Source organism: Astatotilapia calliptera, chromosome 1, assembly GCF_900246225.1.
Source record: "Astatotilapia calliptera chromosome 1, fAstCal1.2, whole genome shotgun sequence".
Classification (NCBI taxonomy): Eukaryota; Metazoa; Chordata; class Actinopteri; order Cichliformes; family Cichlidae; genus Astatotilapia; species Astatotilapia calliptera.
The window spans coordinates 17,479,878-17,497,233 of NC_039302.1; the positions used below are offsets into that span (position 1 = coordinate 17,479,878).

A 17,356-nucleotide genomic window follows, 5' to 3' on the forward strand; every position below is an offset into this window, starting at 1 on the left:
AAACTGAAATACTAAAGAGCAACACCACAGTGTAAGTGCTGAAAATCTTTCAACTTTTTATTTTCTCACATCTGAGCAGCATGCTGATAATGATGTTATACAGTTTGAATTGGAGTACAGTATTTCACATTTTTATTTGCAAGTGGTGAGCTTTACAGGAGGCTAATATCTTTGTTTTTACCAGCTGTAAAGCATGCTGTTTGGTGAGGAGTTCCCCATGTGGAGAGGGGTGACCGGCACAGTGGCACACCGCATCGCCCCTCATCTGAAATGTCTTACGACCTCATTGCCAGATATGGTTTCACTGGGGACAAAAGATGAGTCACCATCTGCAACTGGAAGTGATTTCATGATTACATGACAGGCGTGTGTGTGTGCGCGTGTATATTCCTGTATTACTCTGCTCGTGGGGACATAAATGTGCATACAGAGTCTCAATGTGTGGGCATGCTTTCCTTCTGGGGACGAAAGGAAAGCATGCCCACAGTGTAAATTACAATAATTTAGTTTGAAGATGCGCTTAAGGCTAGGCTTAGGTTAAGATGTGGTAATGGTTAGGGTTAGGGAGTTAGCAGCTATGTGAAGGGTTAGGGTAAGACTGTAGCAAAGGAAGTTAATGTTCTTGGGAGTGATAGAAGCGTGACTGCATGTGTATTTGCACATGTGCGTGCTTGTGTGAGACAGAGAGAGTATATGTGTCTGTGTTTGTGTCTGAAAGTGAGAGGGAACATGTGAGAGAGAGTCGTGAAGCCAAAAGGTATTAATCAAAAGGTTAAGTGTAACAGCAGAACTCAGGCTAAAGCTCGGCTCCTTATATATTGAAAACACAGAAATAAATATTATAAATGTCACTGAATAACATCAGTGATGACGGAGACACTGCGTCCAATATAATAACAGCTTCTTTTTTTATTCTAACAGCAAAAATATTACATGTGGCATATTAAAGATGTCTGAAGTTCATGAAGTTAATGTTCTGTATGGCAGCTGAAGCAGATGGTGTTTTATGCTTATAGGCTGTTTACTGTGTCAAAATGAATCAGATCAATGGCTCAGACTCATTACCCAAAAAAATTATAGCCAAGCCTCCAGCTTTAATTGTCACATTGCATTACCTTAGATAGTCTAGACAACACAGAAACGCGTTTTCCGGCAGACACAATCTATTTCAAGATTAATTTCAGCAAACGGTTCAGTCAGCAAAGCGTTTGTAATTTGTCTTAAAAACAACCGGGAGTGTTCTTTCTGGAGCTCATACATTTTTAGCTTCACGGGGACAGCAATCTAAACTTCAGCAATCGTTAGCCCTCTTCTGCACCGTGGCGCGAATTGAGCAGAAGGGTGCCAGTCAAACTTTGAGTGTAGTTAATGTGTTTGTGTAGATTTTACCTGGAGATTGAATAGATATTTTCCCTGCTTGTTGGCTCTTAAGCAATAACTGTACTTTGGTTTAAAATCATCCTCAATTTACACTTTCCTATGAAATAATACATTAGTAAAACACTGCATCAACAGGCTTCCTGAGTATACCTTTAGGTGTAAAATGCAATCACTTGGCCTTTTTGTCCAATTGGACATTAGTGCTAAAATGTGTTTTATGAGGCCACCGTGGCCTCTAACCTTATTCTAATCAAGTGAATGGTTTTGCCAAATGTAATGAAATCCCATCCATGGGTTCCTGTGGCATTGCTTTCACAAATAATGGGTCAGATGTGAGGTAACGCCTACCCTGACATTCATAAACCAAATTCAGATTTGTTCATGTTTGAATCTAAAGGAATATTTGTGCAAAAATTTTAGAAATCCTCGCAAGATGTTCAAGTGATATTGTGCTCAGAGTCTGAAGCAGACAACCTCGTAATGCCCAGAGCTCACTGTGATGAGACTTTACTTGTTTATGTGACCAAGATTAAAAAAACCCAAACTCATATTGACTTTACCATAAAAAAGCTGATCTGGCAAACAAATAATCAATAAATGCATAAATGCATTTGCTGATTGTTTTTTTTTCAATTATCTCCAAAAATACCAATTGTGGCTGCTCTTAAGTCACTTCAGCTTCATAATGACATGTTGGTGACAGGGCATATGAATACTTTCATATTTACTCATGATATCCATTCTTAGGTCAAATTTTCAATATCAGACTTCTTGTAAATGCGGAGTATTTGTGCTTCCCAGTGCTACTGTCATTTATTTTAACATAGGCTACTTTTTACATTTTTGTCTTAAATGAAAGAAACAAGCACACATAACATCCCATATACAGTAACTATATTATACTATTATAAATAACTATTTACCTTGACCCTGTGTATAAACGTAATCTTACAAAGTTTTTAAAAAAAGGTTTTCCCGACCATTTCAAATATTTTCTGAAACATTACTTTTTCCTAGTGGAAGTATTGAACTCATCCATCATACCCAGTGCATACGCTCAATTTTGTGAAGTAAAACAAGTGAACCAACACACTGCAATTACATCAAGATTTGATATAAGCTAGGATTTGAAGCTTTATTCATTCTAGTTATATCACCACTAAAGGAGACTCCATCTAAAAATATCCTCATTTATGGTTATGTCAGTAAATGAGTTCAAATTTTGATGCTATAAAAGCAACAGCTCATTTTCCCAAATATTGATTAGGCTCACAGCAAAAATAAAATACATTACATGCAGTCTGCAGGATGTTATGTAATTCTTTCCAGGCATAGAGTCACTTTTTTGTGTCTAGTTCCCCAAACGAGCATTTATTATGCAACTTAAAGAGGGGAGCATATCATTGATTTGCAACCCAGTATTATTTATTAACAGAAAGGAAAAAAAAGGATGGAATAAGAAAAGGTATTGTTCCAGGGACTAAGAGCGTGAATACGACAGATTGAGGAGCTATTTATATAGAACCAACAAGCAATTTAACACAAGCAGTTACCAGGGACAGCACTGACAAGACAAAAATGTAAATGCACAAGCAGAATAAAGACAAGACCACAAGTTTGTGGATGGCTTGTAGAACATAATCAGAGACACCTTTTTAGTGTTGTAGTAATAATCAGTGGGTAGTTAGTTGTGGAATTCCTGCATTGTTGTTGCAAGTTCCCTTCACAACAGCCCAGGTGTAAATGTCAGGTCTTAAGTAAGCATCAGGGCAAAGTGCAAAAGAGACGTCTTGTTAATCAAGCATGTGAGAACAGTCAGCGATAACCACTCAGTATTAGTAGCATTGGGATTCAGTGGGAAATGTTTAATTAATATTACGGTTCAAAACTAATGGACTGGAATTATTATTAGTGGTATGAGACAAACTGTTAGGGAGACAGAACACTAATTAATAGAATTTGAAACAAATATATTTTTATTCCTTGTTTAATTGTGAGCCACAATGTTGGGGAAACAAGCCACTTAGATTTACAGACTCAAGAGACCAGACGAAGAGGACATGAAAGAGGAAATATTGCTCTGTTCTACTTAGCTGCGCACATATTTTTAACTGAGGAGGAATATGATAGACTACCGCTTAAAAAATGATGACTGAATTAAAAAGTCAGACAGGAGGGGCCAACAAAGAAATAGACACAGCGTGTCACTTAGAGGGACAGATCGAGGCATGTCTCGAGCTAGCAGGCCCGGACAGATGAATTCTTTAGCCTCGGTAAACTGTCACATCGTCACCTCGTGGTGTGAGGTTTGAAATAAAGAGAGCAGCAGCAACAAGGCTTTTTCTCTGATGAAGGCATCAAAGTGAAACACGTCAGGTTTGCCAGTGCCTTTGTTTCAAATACAACTAGAATAATAAACGAAATGCCAAGTGATGTATCATTAACATATTTTTTTTAAACCCAGAATTATTTATATTGGTGTTTTTATTGCGAGCATACCTATATTTATACCAGAAGTAGGCAGGTCTATAGAAAAGTTATTAAATATATATAGAACTTATGTCATTTTCTTTATTGATATGGAAAAGAAATGTGTGCACAGACCCAATCATCTGTCCAAATATACATTGTCTTAACCACTAATGCTTCTTAGTGTTGTAGCGAGACTGTTTCCTATCCCACCTGTCATAAAGCATGGAGGTGGAGTGCAACCTTCCAGTCCTACACCAGTCCATCACAGAGCTTTAGGGGCAACCACACACTCACATCCACACCTACGGCCAACTTACAATCACCAGTTAACCTAACAAGCATGTCTTTGGCCTGTGGCAGGAAGCTGGATCACCCAGAGGAAACCTACACATGCACACTCATTCAAGCCCCACGCAGACAGGCTCCAAACTGATCAGGATGTTTAAACTAAGAACCTTGTTCCTGTGAGGTGACAGCACTAACCGCTGCACCACTGGTTTGTGGTTAGGCTCAACGTGTCCACGCCGAAGACGGCATTGTAATTGTTCTCAGATTCTTTTCTTGACCCTGTTTACCTTCTTGAGTTTTACTTTGCACCTCAAGAATACTTGTGGTGGAGAAGATTGTGGAATCTGGCTAAGGTGGCATCGAGGAAAGTAGTGCACCAATCTGCTGGCAGTGTGGGTTGAAAATCTTACTGGCAGATTTAGGGGGCTGGTGGAGGAGACAGAAATAGATAATTGGAGACACAGGCAGAGACGAAGGGAGAGAGGTAGTGTAGATTTAGGGAGAATGTCTGTGTTGTTCCTCCTAGTCATGAGTACTTCTCAAGAAGAGGCAAGTGACAGGAAGAGACATATACTATGCCTTTTAATCAGTGAACTCATTGAAGCAACACTGATCTCCACACACTTTACACAGCAAAGTGGAGAAAGACAGAAAGCAGAGAAAGACCCCAAAAATCTAAAAGTGCTTCTTTTTAAATGCTGATTTATATTTACACATTAGCAGAGGAATGCTGTCGAGGCTCAGTAACAGAAACAGTGTATTTAAATATCTTATAATGCAGCTTCTTCAACTACATGTACTTTCTCGGAGTCTAAGCAGTTTGATGTGTGAATAAATATGCACAAAATAAATGGTATGAATCAGCCTCATGTGATACAGGAGGATGTTTCTGTGAACAGAGTTAAGATGAGCAATAACTTCAAATTTAGCACTGACTAATAAAGGTTGTAGAATCTTTACATGAGCACATCAGTATATATAAAAAATTTTTGGCTAAATAATCATTATCAGTACTGATTATATTATTTCCACTTTACTTATGTAAGTTAGGACTTTTTTTAGTGTTATTTCTATCTTCAGTAATTTGCTTTTCTAGCCAAGATTTGCCAATTGGATGCATAAAAAGGCATAAGATGAGCTGTCAGCGGATGTGGGTTGGCATGGAGATCACATGTTATCAGCTCATCTTCTGGGACGGTTGCTGTACACAGATTTTGTGGCGTACATGAAATAACACTATGCTCAGTTTTGGGGTGAATCCCTCTGCGCTCTTTGTTTCTGACACGAGCTTCACAGAGAGACTGTGAGACTGTAACAAACTGCAACAGTTAATCCTTTTCTGTAAGACTTTTCTTGGCTGCATCACGCTGTCTCCATGATCTCCCCTCAGAAGTCTTGTGTGTGTGTTTGTACCTGTTTAGACATCTTTGTGAGAACCAGAAATTGGCGTGCTACTATACTTGTGAGGACCAACAGTCACTTGTGAGGACACACATGCTGGTCCTCATAAGTTTAATGAGACTCAAAATGTGGTTTTAATCTCAGGGTTACAATTGGGTTATGGCTAGGTTTATGGTAAGGGTTAGGCATTCATTTTTGATGGTTAGGGTTAGAGTGAGCAGCTAGGGGAAGCATTATGTAATTATAATGTAACGAGAACGTGTTTGTGTGTTTTATGTGTCTTTGTAGTTGTAGTTTCTCTATACAGCAATATGAATACAATAAAGATAAAAATGCTCACTTTCCTAGCACAGTTTATACCACATGGTATTAATGTTGTGCTATTTGATTTTACAAGCAAAAATGGAAACTATCTCCTTTTAATTAGATCCAAATAAAATGAAATTGTTTTCATATTAGATTTAGCTTCAGCGCAATCACAACTTGCATTACATTACGATGAATTTTAAAAAGACATTGGAGTGATGTAACTGTGGTTTGTTTTGATAGCATACATACAAAATGCACACATACAGAGGACATGGGTTCAGAATTTAATCCTCTTGCAGTTATGTTTCATTAAACATGCCTTTCCTGTTGCAACCTCTCTCGGAGACTGAGTTGCAGAAGTAATGAAAATAGTATTGACAACGTATGCTTGTTCACACCTGGCATTAGAATATATCTCTACATGCATTCAAGTGCTAACGATTCACCCATTTTCTTCCACTTATCTAATTCCGGGGGCTGGAGTCTATCACAGCTACCACAGGATGTGATCCTGGGTACACCATGGATAGGTCTCCAGTCTGTCACAGGGCTAACACAGAGAGACAGACAGCCATTCACACTAAATATTCACACCAAATCCCATTAAATGAATGTCTTTGGACTGTGGGATAAACTCCACACAGGAAATCCCCCAGCCAGAAACGTAGATTCAAACCCAGGACTTTCTTGCTGTGAGGCACTGGTGCTGACCACTTGTTGCTTGTGGCGAAGAATGAGTTCAACTTTTGATGAAATCAGATTTTCCCTCCAATGTGAAATGTTTACTCTTTTTTACATGTATTTGCAATCTCAAATGCCACAATCCTGCACACGTGCAGTTTTGCAAACTCATATCTGCTGAAGCCACATCGCTCAGTATACTAATGTACTGTCAGTCTGGAATCCACACCATACACTTAATTTGAGGCCTGCACCCAAACCTGGGATTCAACAGAAAGGCTGTATACTAACTTTAAAGTGTTTAGTTTTAAGTTGCAAATTTGACAAGCAGCCTTGAAAAATGAAGGCTGCGACAGAAATGGCTACTAGTACCTGCAGGCACCCAGCCTGATGCAGTACTATGCCGATACGCGTTGTTGTTTTCACTACTGGGAGCTCTGTAGGTTCAGGAAACATTTGCATACAAATTGCTAAAAAAAATGCACCCACATGAGGCTTTGACCGCTCCTTAATATGGTCTGAGATTCTGCAGGTAAACATCAGGTTTCTGTCTGCTGATGGCGTGACTGTGGTTAATGTTTGGTACGTGGTTACAAGTGGACACAAAGGACTTGTAGTTTGGTAAAGTTTTTGGAATTAGGATAACTATTTCACTGTGTTTAGAGCATCTCCACTGCTAAAAATAAGCATGTGGTAAAGGTCAGGGAACTCTTAACCTACATTCACTTATAGCTGAAATGGGAAACAAATAGTTGTGTTAAAAACTGGGCATTCTTGATCCATCCATCCAACCTCACAGGGGTTATTTTAATGTAGATTAGATTAGATAGAACTTTATTAATCCCTCGGGTGGGTTCCTCTGGGAAATTCGATTTCCAAAAAAGCACAGCACTGACAGAAGTTACAGAGTTACAGAATATTATATATATATATACACACACACACACACATATATATAAATACAGAGACAATATAAATAAAATATACGAAGGGGATAAATAGAATAAATAGGAATAAAAAAAATAAAAATACAAGTGAATTGCACATTTCAAGTATTGAGTCTATTGCACTGTTGACTATTTACAAAAGTATGTAATAAGCTTATCTAAAAAAAAAAAAAAAGCAAATGAAAAAGATTTGTTTTTATTTTCCTTCTTTCTTCAATAATAACTTCTGAGAGATTTGTCAGTTTGCGTGCCGTCATGCTATTTTGGTCACTTGCTGAAACGACTAATAGAGCTGTTTGTGTTTACAGTGACTGTTTTTCTCTTGCAAAGAATGAAAGAAGACAGGTTGAGGAAGACCAAATTCGCAGAGGCCTTGATTTATACAGAGGCTTAGATTCTCAACCCAGCAGAGACCAGGTGCCCCAAATCAGTAGAAGTTGCTTGTGCTGTGACAGAGACGTGACCTGCAAATACTGTTGGTTGTTTTGCTGGAGTGCTGTAGGCATCAAGGTTTTCTAACAGCTCACTGAACAGGAAGGTATCCTGGGTTGGGACATGTTTGTTGCAGGACCTCTGATTAACATTTTAGGTTGACCACTGCTGTGAGAAACGGGCACAAAACCCACTGTGTGGAACAACAAATGGTGAAGTGGTGATTGCTTTATGTTAGTGGCTATGAAGAGCAGGACAGGTATTTGTTGGGACTGCTTTCCCAACCCACAGTGGCCTTGTGTGTCTCCGCAAGGCACTCAGGATGAGTTAGGCAGAAGGCTATTTGTGGTTTGTTCTCCTGTCCAGAATGGAGGCTTTAGAGAGGGAGCACTCTCACATCAATAGTAAACATGGTGTTCCCTGACTTTCCCTCTATTATTGAACAGGACACAAAATTAAATCTTTAAGTGGAGGCTTGATAGCTGGCGGGATGTTTGGATGGCTACATGGATGGATGCATGGATGGATGAATGGGTGGATGGAAATTGTCCAAGATACAAGATTTGTGCACCCCACCTAGTCGAAGAGAGGCGAACAGGATATTATAAGAAGAGATATCAGCAGTCTAGCCAGGAACAGATGGTGAGACAGAGCTACGCACAGACAGGATCTTCCTGCCAATACAGTACTGACAGGGAACAGTGTCAGTGTGCACATGCAAAGACACATATAAACACAGTCTTTGACTTGTCAAAGTCTCGATGAGGGAGCATCAATGAAGTCAAAGGCTGAATCGCTGTCACTGTCAAACCCCCAAGCCTTTCATTTCCTCTCTCCTCTTTGTTCAGTTTCCTCTGCTTTTCAGTTTTCTGATTGCTCCGTGCCTCTTCGTCTTCCTGTAACTCATTATCCATCCTGAAGAACGTGTTAGGATAATTTGTTAATGCTAACAAACACTGACACTTGCTTGATAAACTTTGCCTTCATTTTATCAGCTCTTGGTGTTCAGTTCCCAGCAAAAATCGTTTATGTTGGGCTGGTAAATTATTCATTTCAGGTATTAGAGAGGCAATATAATTAAATAAGCTAATGCAAAGAAGCTCTCAGGGACTATAAAATATAACATGACTGTGTAGTTCTCCCTTAATTAGATTTATAATTCCTCTGATGCACATCAGACATGCGAGTGTTATCCTGGGGTAAATCTGGCGCCAGCTGGTGTGTATGTAGCATGTGGAGCCCTGGGAGTCCTGGGAGCTTGTTGTCGTCAGGTGGTGTGTCCCGAGAGAGCTGCTGCAGCCCACCTTAACAGACACACACTGACCACAACCCTGGGTGTAGCACTCTCCCACAGATGGCTCTGTTTTTCATTTCTTCCAAACACTGACCATGTTCTTCTAAGACTAAGAATGTAATTATTTTTAAAGTTTTTCAGGGAAAGTGTGCGTTATATGGTTGACAAGTATTGCTCAGATGAAACATCAACATTTTCCCTTCATGCAGCTGACTGGGCTGTCAAGTCTTCTTCGGGGCAGCTGTTCTGGGAACTTTTTTGTCGAATAGAGTCTTATTTATTCCCCAGCATTGGAATCTTTTGAAAACAGGGTGAAATACAATCCATTAAAATGCTGAAGCATGTTTGATTAACAGTATTATCATTAACAGGAAACTGAGTGGAGCCATTATATGCATTTACACAGTATCACTCTCTATTCTTTCTTATTAGATCTGATGTCAAGCTAGTTTTAATGGGTTAATACTTTTTACTCAATGTTTTGCCTAGGATACTAAAAAAGTGATGAGCTGCAACTATCAGTCAAAAGGAAGTCATTGCATCCTTTTTTTTAAACAAACAAAACACAACAACAAATGATTTGTGATTTAGATTCATTCTCAGAAATTTTGGTTTTCACCAAACTACAATCCCAATGGTGAAGACATTCAATTTAGATTTTCTAGTAAACGGAGAAAAATCATATTTGATTAACTGGAATCGGGGAATAATTGATTATTGTAGCTAGCTTTGCTGCGTGGCTTTAGGGAGTTTAATACTGGCCTGTTGTGGGCTCTTGTGAGCTGACTCAGTGAGCTCCAGTTGGGAATAGTGCCAATTAACAACATCTGCATGGTTGAGAACAGTGCTAAGTGGTGCACGAGTGTCACCTTATCTTAAAAATTGACCAGTTTTCTATTCTTGTGTTATTTTCACACTAGTTTTAATTAAAACGGTCAGTATACAGAAAAGGATTTTCTGCACACACTCATACCAGCAACATTGCCACTGTGCTCAGAAACTAGTCTTTCTAAGGTCTACTGCAGTCTGTTGACTTACCAATGTGGAAAAAGTCTCACAGTTTCACAGCGCATTGATGTGTCCAAAGACGGAAGACACATCTCAATCCTAATCCTAAAATGAAAACTCACTGTCTTGTTTGGAGTGTACTCGCACAACCCTACACCAAACATGCACTGCAGGTGGTGCTCCTGCAAAGAAACACAGTCCACGGCACATCTGCTGAGTGAACAGGCCTTATGTGGGCTGTCTGTTTACTATGTAGTGCAGGCAGTGTTAGTTTTGTTGCTTTATAAGAAACTTCAGTGATAAAAATGATTAAAATAGCTCCCAATAAATTTCCAGCAGTCAGGTATCTTTAATTAGCTTGTAGTTGGCACTTTAATAAAACTGTCATTTTACTGTCCCCTCTTTTATAATTCTGGGACGGAGCCTACCAGCTGAAGTGGATGAATACCGTAACAAAACAAAAAAAAAACCTCCCTTCCCTGTTTATTCAAACAGAAGCACAGTCTCTGACCTGACAATTCACACCCAGTGTAGTGAAGGTCTTATTTTGGAGAGCTTTTTCCCCCCTGTCAACCTCCAGCTGCCAGTTTCACTCTGCTCGGCTTGGATGATGCTCGTGGTCATTGAGCTGCCGCCGTGTTGAGCAGCAGCTGAAGATATGCAGGAGCATCTTCTCCTGAGGCAGCGAGGCCACGGAGGTGACTCAGCTTCGCTCCTGAAGAACAAACTATACATGCTGTTGCACATACAGTGACTTATTTTAAGAAATTTCTGAACAGTTTAGTTTGAGATGTACTCATACCACTGTTTTATTGTTGTTGTTTTTTTCATTTTCTCTGATTTTTTTCCTCCCTGATTTTACATCATGTTACTTTTTCCCCTTTGATGTACTTTGTGTAAATACAGCATGTTACTGTTAGCTACAAGTATGCATTCTGTCCACCCGTTACTGATCAGTAGTCAACTCACTCTCTGTAAAATTGAAAGTATAAATGCAAAAATAAAATTTAAAGTGCTTTTAAAAGCTTGGCAAGACCCGCACATCCTCGCAATACAAGTCGGCCATATTTTCCATTACAACTAGACGCCCACCACCTGCACTGATGCCTCTGCCACTGATGATTGTAATTGCCATATTCTTGTTATCAAATATCTATACAGTGTCCTCTCTCCAGGGAAATGAGATGGAGAAATATGAGTATGCGTGTTTGTTTTCAGGTTAGAATAATGGAGGGCCTCATCACTTTGTAAATGAGTGTTTGCTCATGCATATGCGTCTGTGTTTGCAGCAGTGTGTCACAACATCCACATTAATTTTTGTGTCAATGCCAAGCTGAGGTTCTCTTGCTCCTCTGCGCCTCCTTCAACTTCCCTCTCTTCTGCTTTTAAGGAGTCGTTTTTATTTCCTTGTGTGTCTAAAACCATCATACATTTAAAATGATTAAATTATGGGGATGGAAAGAAGCCAAGAATGGAGAGGGAAGGACAGGAGGAGGATGGAGCGCAACAATGGCACTCTGCTGAGGACTTTGGAGAGACAAGAGTTGGCAAAGTCGATATAATTTTAAGAGTAGGAAAAGATCCACTGAAGCAGTTTATTTATCTATTCATCTAGTGTAAGAAGCTATAAAAGGCAACAAAAGAAGAACGTGTAGTTTCACTAATTTGGATAATAACAAATGAAAAGCCATCTGTGAAGCTGCTTTTTCTTCCTCTTTTGGCTGGTCCCTGCAGGAGTTGCAGTGGATTATGTGCCTCCATCTCACCCTATATCTAGCATCCTCTACTATCCCCCTTTCCTCTTCCTTTGTTTTGAGGTAATAGACTAAAGACAAAATTGCTGCTAACCCTTGCCCTAACCAATTCGATGGGGAAATTTTATTGATGATCCACATATTTGATTTGGCAAGGAGTTTATGCCAGAATCTGTTCCTAAAGCAACTCTCCCATGTATCTAGGCTTGGGGATTGCACTAGGAGTAGAGTGACTTGATTAAAAACACTGTGTGAAACTAGTACCACATATTGTTCATTAGTAACAGAGGAATACAGCAAGAAACGTTTCTTTTCGATACTGTAACCAGGCCCACAGGTGGCAGGTTGGGATTTAGTCACTCAACAGTCACTGCTACATTTTTCACTGACTTTAAATATAAAATATTTTTTTAATTCCTTTCCAGATGAATGAATGACTGACTGAAGCCTTTATTTGTCACTTGCATTTGCCTGCAGCGAAATTGACCTTTTCAACTAAATGGATAGAATTATACCCAAGTAGAAGAGAACAGTACATGAAAGTGAATAATGATAAAGTCACAGTCCATAACTCTGCTACTGGTATCCCCACAATGTAGATAATTTCTACTAAATTATTAAAGATTTGTCTTCGTCCTTATGTAGAAATTCAACTATATGCTGATGATACACTGATTTATCTCCACTGCTTCCAAAGGCTGAGACATATTACAATATGATCAGATGACTCATCTCTCAAGTCAAATGTTACCAAAGCTACCAATAGTCTAATTACTTTATTGAAGTATCTCGATTTCTGGATTCTGGATCTAATCATTGCTTTATACCTTATGGTACAGCATAGGGTATTAGATGTACCAAAAAAGGATTGTTTCTGTTTTGAAGAAGTGCTTACAGTCAATGAGCTTTTTCTGGAACAGCATCTAAATAATAGATTTTACTGCCAGTTCATATCAGAGAAATCAATACTTACCCTTCCTCCACCGATCAGTTGAAGCTGATATGTGAACATTAGAATACTATCAGCTGACTGACCTTTTCTTCTTCCTTTTGTTTTGTCCTGCATTGATTTCTGCTTTGGAAATGCACTTACATTGTTTGGTGGGGGTGCTCATTTGGGTTTGGCCAATATCTATCATGTGTAGACGTATGTGATGTCTATGATCATTTATCCATCCATCCATCTTTTGCCATTCATTCAGGTCCACAGAGACACTCAGAATTCCCTCTCCACACCTACCACCTTCAGCTCTTCCGGGGGACACCAAGGTTTTCCCGAGCCTGTTGAGAGACATGGTCTCGTCAATATATCCTGGGTCTGCCCTGGGGCCTCCTCCTGGGTGGACATATCCAAAACACCCCACCCAGGAGATGCCCATGAGGCATCCTAGTCAGATGCCCAAACCACTTTAACTGACTGTTTGGCAGCTCTATCATGAGCTGAGGTCCTCACCCTATCTCTAAAGCTGAACCTAGACAAAATTCAGAGGACTGATAAATTAATTTACTTTAATGTTCGGTTGCTGTTGTAAGAACTGGCCAGGGACATTTGGCACTACCTCTTTTGATCAATGAGCACGGTCCCTGTCAAATAAACAAATAAATTAAAAAAGTAGTGCAGTGAGATGATGCTATCATTTGGCGCTGATAATGCTGAAAATTGGAGATGATTTGCAGGCAAAATATTCAGTATTTCAGTGTGACATTCTGGACTTGTTGCTAAAGTTCACCTGGAGCTGATAATAATTTTTATTACATTTACATTTGGTCATTAAGGATAATTTTAAAACGTGAAAGTGGTCATAGCGTCAGAGTTATCTAGTGAGGGATGTCAGCATCTGCACCAAATGTCAAGGACTGTCCTCGGAGAGCTGCCAAAGTCTTTCACTCAAAACCACAAAAATCATGTTTTGAGGAAATGTTTGGGTTTCATAAAATGAACTAGTGAGATTCATTGATTGAAGACACTGAATGTTGTTAAGGAAAAAGAATTAAAGAAAAATAAACATCATCCATTCGACCCGAGTATTAGAGAAGAAATGAGAAGAACACGAATTCATGGTGAAGTGAAGTGAAATGGACATAAAAACACAAGTTCTGAGATTTCTTGTCGAGTTTCCTGGTTGTTTACTTGGTTGAGTTGCAGGAGAGAAGACAACACACCTCAGTACTGGGATAGCAGTGTTCATTTATAAAGAAATTCTTTGAAAAGTTTTCAAGGAACTACCGCAAAAGAACGTAGCTTATTTCCAAGATGGTTAAAAAGGGAAATTAAAAAGATTAAAGGTGCAGCTGAGGTTTTGTGTGAAGTGAAGCTGTGTTAGATCTCACCAGACCCCTAACATGGTTAATAAAAAAAGAACAACCCAAAAAACAAAGTAGCAAACTGCTTATCCAAACTAAAATAAACCTTCATGTGGCTGTCTAACTCTTTGTATCTCACTATCTGTATGTGTGCTGGAAGATTTGTTGTATCTTCTCCTTGTGAAGCTGTCCTAGATTCCTGTGGCGCTGTGGCCCAGACTCATGAAACAGCGGTGTGCTGCACGGATCACAGGAGCACATGCTGGACACACGCAGGCAGAGATAAATACCGCAAGGGGGGGAAAAATTAAATAAACAAAAACAAAGAAGACAATGTGACAGAGATGTGTGCGCACAGGCTTGTGTTGGGCTTTGGTATATGTTAGAAATGGATAGGAGGGGATAAAGAAGATAAACAAAGATGGACAAAAGGTAAAGAGGAAAAATGAGCTGGTGTTTGTTTTCTGTACCTTCTTTCCTTCTCATGTACAGCTGGTAGATGGATGCAGCAGCCATGTGGCAGGGTTATGTATTTTTTAAGGCTTTAGGCAGAGCGAAAGCAAAAAACAGGAATCTGTGAATGCTGGTGGGCTTTGAAACAAAAGGAGAGTTTGTCTTTCAGATGGGCTCATCTGGCCCTCAGTAATCAGCTCTTTATTCTGTCCTCTACAACCTGAGACAGTTTACAACTTGTTACATCATCCATCCACAAGCTTTGTTTCACTTGGGTTTAATGTTCATATATCATATCGTTTGATATGTTTGCTCTCAGCATGCTGTACATTAGCAGACTGAAAGAAAAATGTATTTTTTCCATATTTTAATGTAAAAATTCAGGTTTTTCCTCCTTCTCTATCGTGGATAGAGATATTGCCCAAAAACTGCCATATTTAGTAGTTTTTCATTTGGCTTTAAGAGGATAGACAGTATTGGATAGGTGGGCAATAGCTGTTTATTCCAAAGATGTTTCTGCTAAGTATTAGCAAAAAAGGCACTAATAAACAGTGCCTTTCATAAGTTTAAAAACAGGCTTGAATTCAAAAGGAATTAAACTAAAATTGAAGAATTTTCCATGTATTAAAATGTTTTTTCTATCAGACAACATTTAATTTTACTTTGGTCCAAGTTATTCTGACTTGGTGTTTAATGTGTGTTGTTGGTAGGGATGGGTATCGAAAACCGGTTCTTGTTGAGAACCGGTTCCCACTGTTTCAATTCCTTGGAATTGTTTGCCATTTTTGCAAACGATTCCCTTATCGATTCCAGTCGCCCCGAATGACGTCACCACGTTGCGGAGCGTCATTTACCTGGCAGGAAACACGGCGCCTAAGCGGCTCAAACGCTCAAAAGTTTGATTATACTTTATGAGAACCGATGACAACAGGGCAACTTGCAAAGTAGATATTTCATTTAAGGGAGGAAACACTACGAATATGCAAAAGCATTTGCTCACAAAACACGCGATGACACGCGTTTTTAATTCCGCTCCGGACTCGTGACTCTCAACCCAGCAGCAGCGCTAACGTTTGCACGTCCTCTCCCGTTAATACGGCAGGTAAATAATCAACTAACAGTGCATATTATGTTAGCGCAATCTGCCTTATTACAAGACCTGCCATTACTGTACATGTAGGTGACCATGATGAGAGAGACAGACAGAGTCTGGCTGGCGCTCGCTGGCAGTTCTCGCTGCAGTCTACCGGTAGCGTCTCCTTTCAGGCCAGGATAGACTAATGTCACCGAGCAGTGTCTAAGTTTGTGGTCAAAGGCTTGCACCCATTTGCCACAGCAGATGCCCCCGATTTTTGATAAGTGAATGTGTTTAATTGTAGGCAGGGACATTACTGGATATTCTTGTGTAATTGCCACAGAACAATTTATGTTATACTTTGTTATTGCTACAGAAGAATGTTGCAGCTTTAAGGCAGGGATGACTCCTGGAGTTGCTTTCTCACTGCATATGCTTTATTTCACAATCAGATCGATTCGATAACAAAAACATACAGCAGCTCCTCTCCTACTCCTAGCCCTTCGCTGCGGTGGAAAAAAGAACGACTTTAATCCCCTTCAAGGAACATACGTACAAAATAGTTTTCCTGATACACCAATGGGGCGTTCAATGCCATCTTGTAAATATGAGTACTCTGGCAGAGTAACAGTTCAAATGAAAAATACACCAGAACAAACAAGCAAACAAAAAAAGAAGTGTGGGGTACCTTTGAACCAATGAACAAAGTATAACAATGTATACTTTTTAACATAACCCGACCCCGTCAATATGTGATATGTCTCACAAGAATATTTATTTTATTATTTTACATTTACAATTTTTTTTTCCTGATGACCCTGTGACACCCCATTGAAGAGCCGTAGGCTGGATCTCTCAAGATCTCACTGTTGGGTTTGTAAGGCCATGTTACTCCTAAATTTCTATCTTGTTCAAAGAGAAGATATAAAACAAAGCTCTGAGCTAATCGACCTTAGTGTTCTCCTTTTTTAAAAAAAAAAAAAAGAATCGATAAGAGAATCGATAAAGAATCGAATCGTTAAACAGAATCGAAAATGGAATCGGAATCGTTAAAATCTTATCAATACCCATCCCTAGTTGTTGGTGATTTTTGCCTCCATCTACAACACACACACACACATACACTGTATGAACAAGCACTGAACCACCTACTCATTTTACAGACAGGAGCTCCTTGTCCTTGGAAACCCATGCCATGAAGTTCCTGGCCCACATCTTTTGTGCTGATGTTAATGCTAGAAGAGGTCTGGAACTCTGCAGTTAGACTCAGCAGAGTATTTGTGACAATTCCCTCACTCAGTTGTGTAACTTTATCTGGGCTGCTACTCTGTGGCTGAGTTGCTGTGTTTCTTAAACACTTTCAGTTTGCAGTAATACCAATTACAGCTTATCTTGGAATATAGGGGAAGGAATACATTTCACAAACTGGCTTGCTGCAACAGCTTGAAGTCACTGAGCTCTAGAACAACCAATTAATATGCACGTGTTTGTAAAGGCAGACTTTGTGGCTAGGTGCTTGACTTTATTCACCTGTGGCAATGAGACCGAAAACACCTGA

The 17,356-nt window shown here is 39.4% G+C and overlaps 1 protein-coding gene across 3 annotated transcripts in view; it reads left to right on the forward strand.

The window, feature by feature from the left end:
* Positions 1 to 17,356, forward strand: part of syt7b (synaptotagmin VIIb) — a 128,944-nt gene that overhangs the window by 1,518 nt on the left and 110,070 nt on the right. The gene's annotated exons all lie outside the window — the stretch shown is intronic.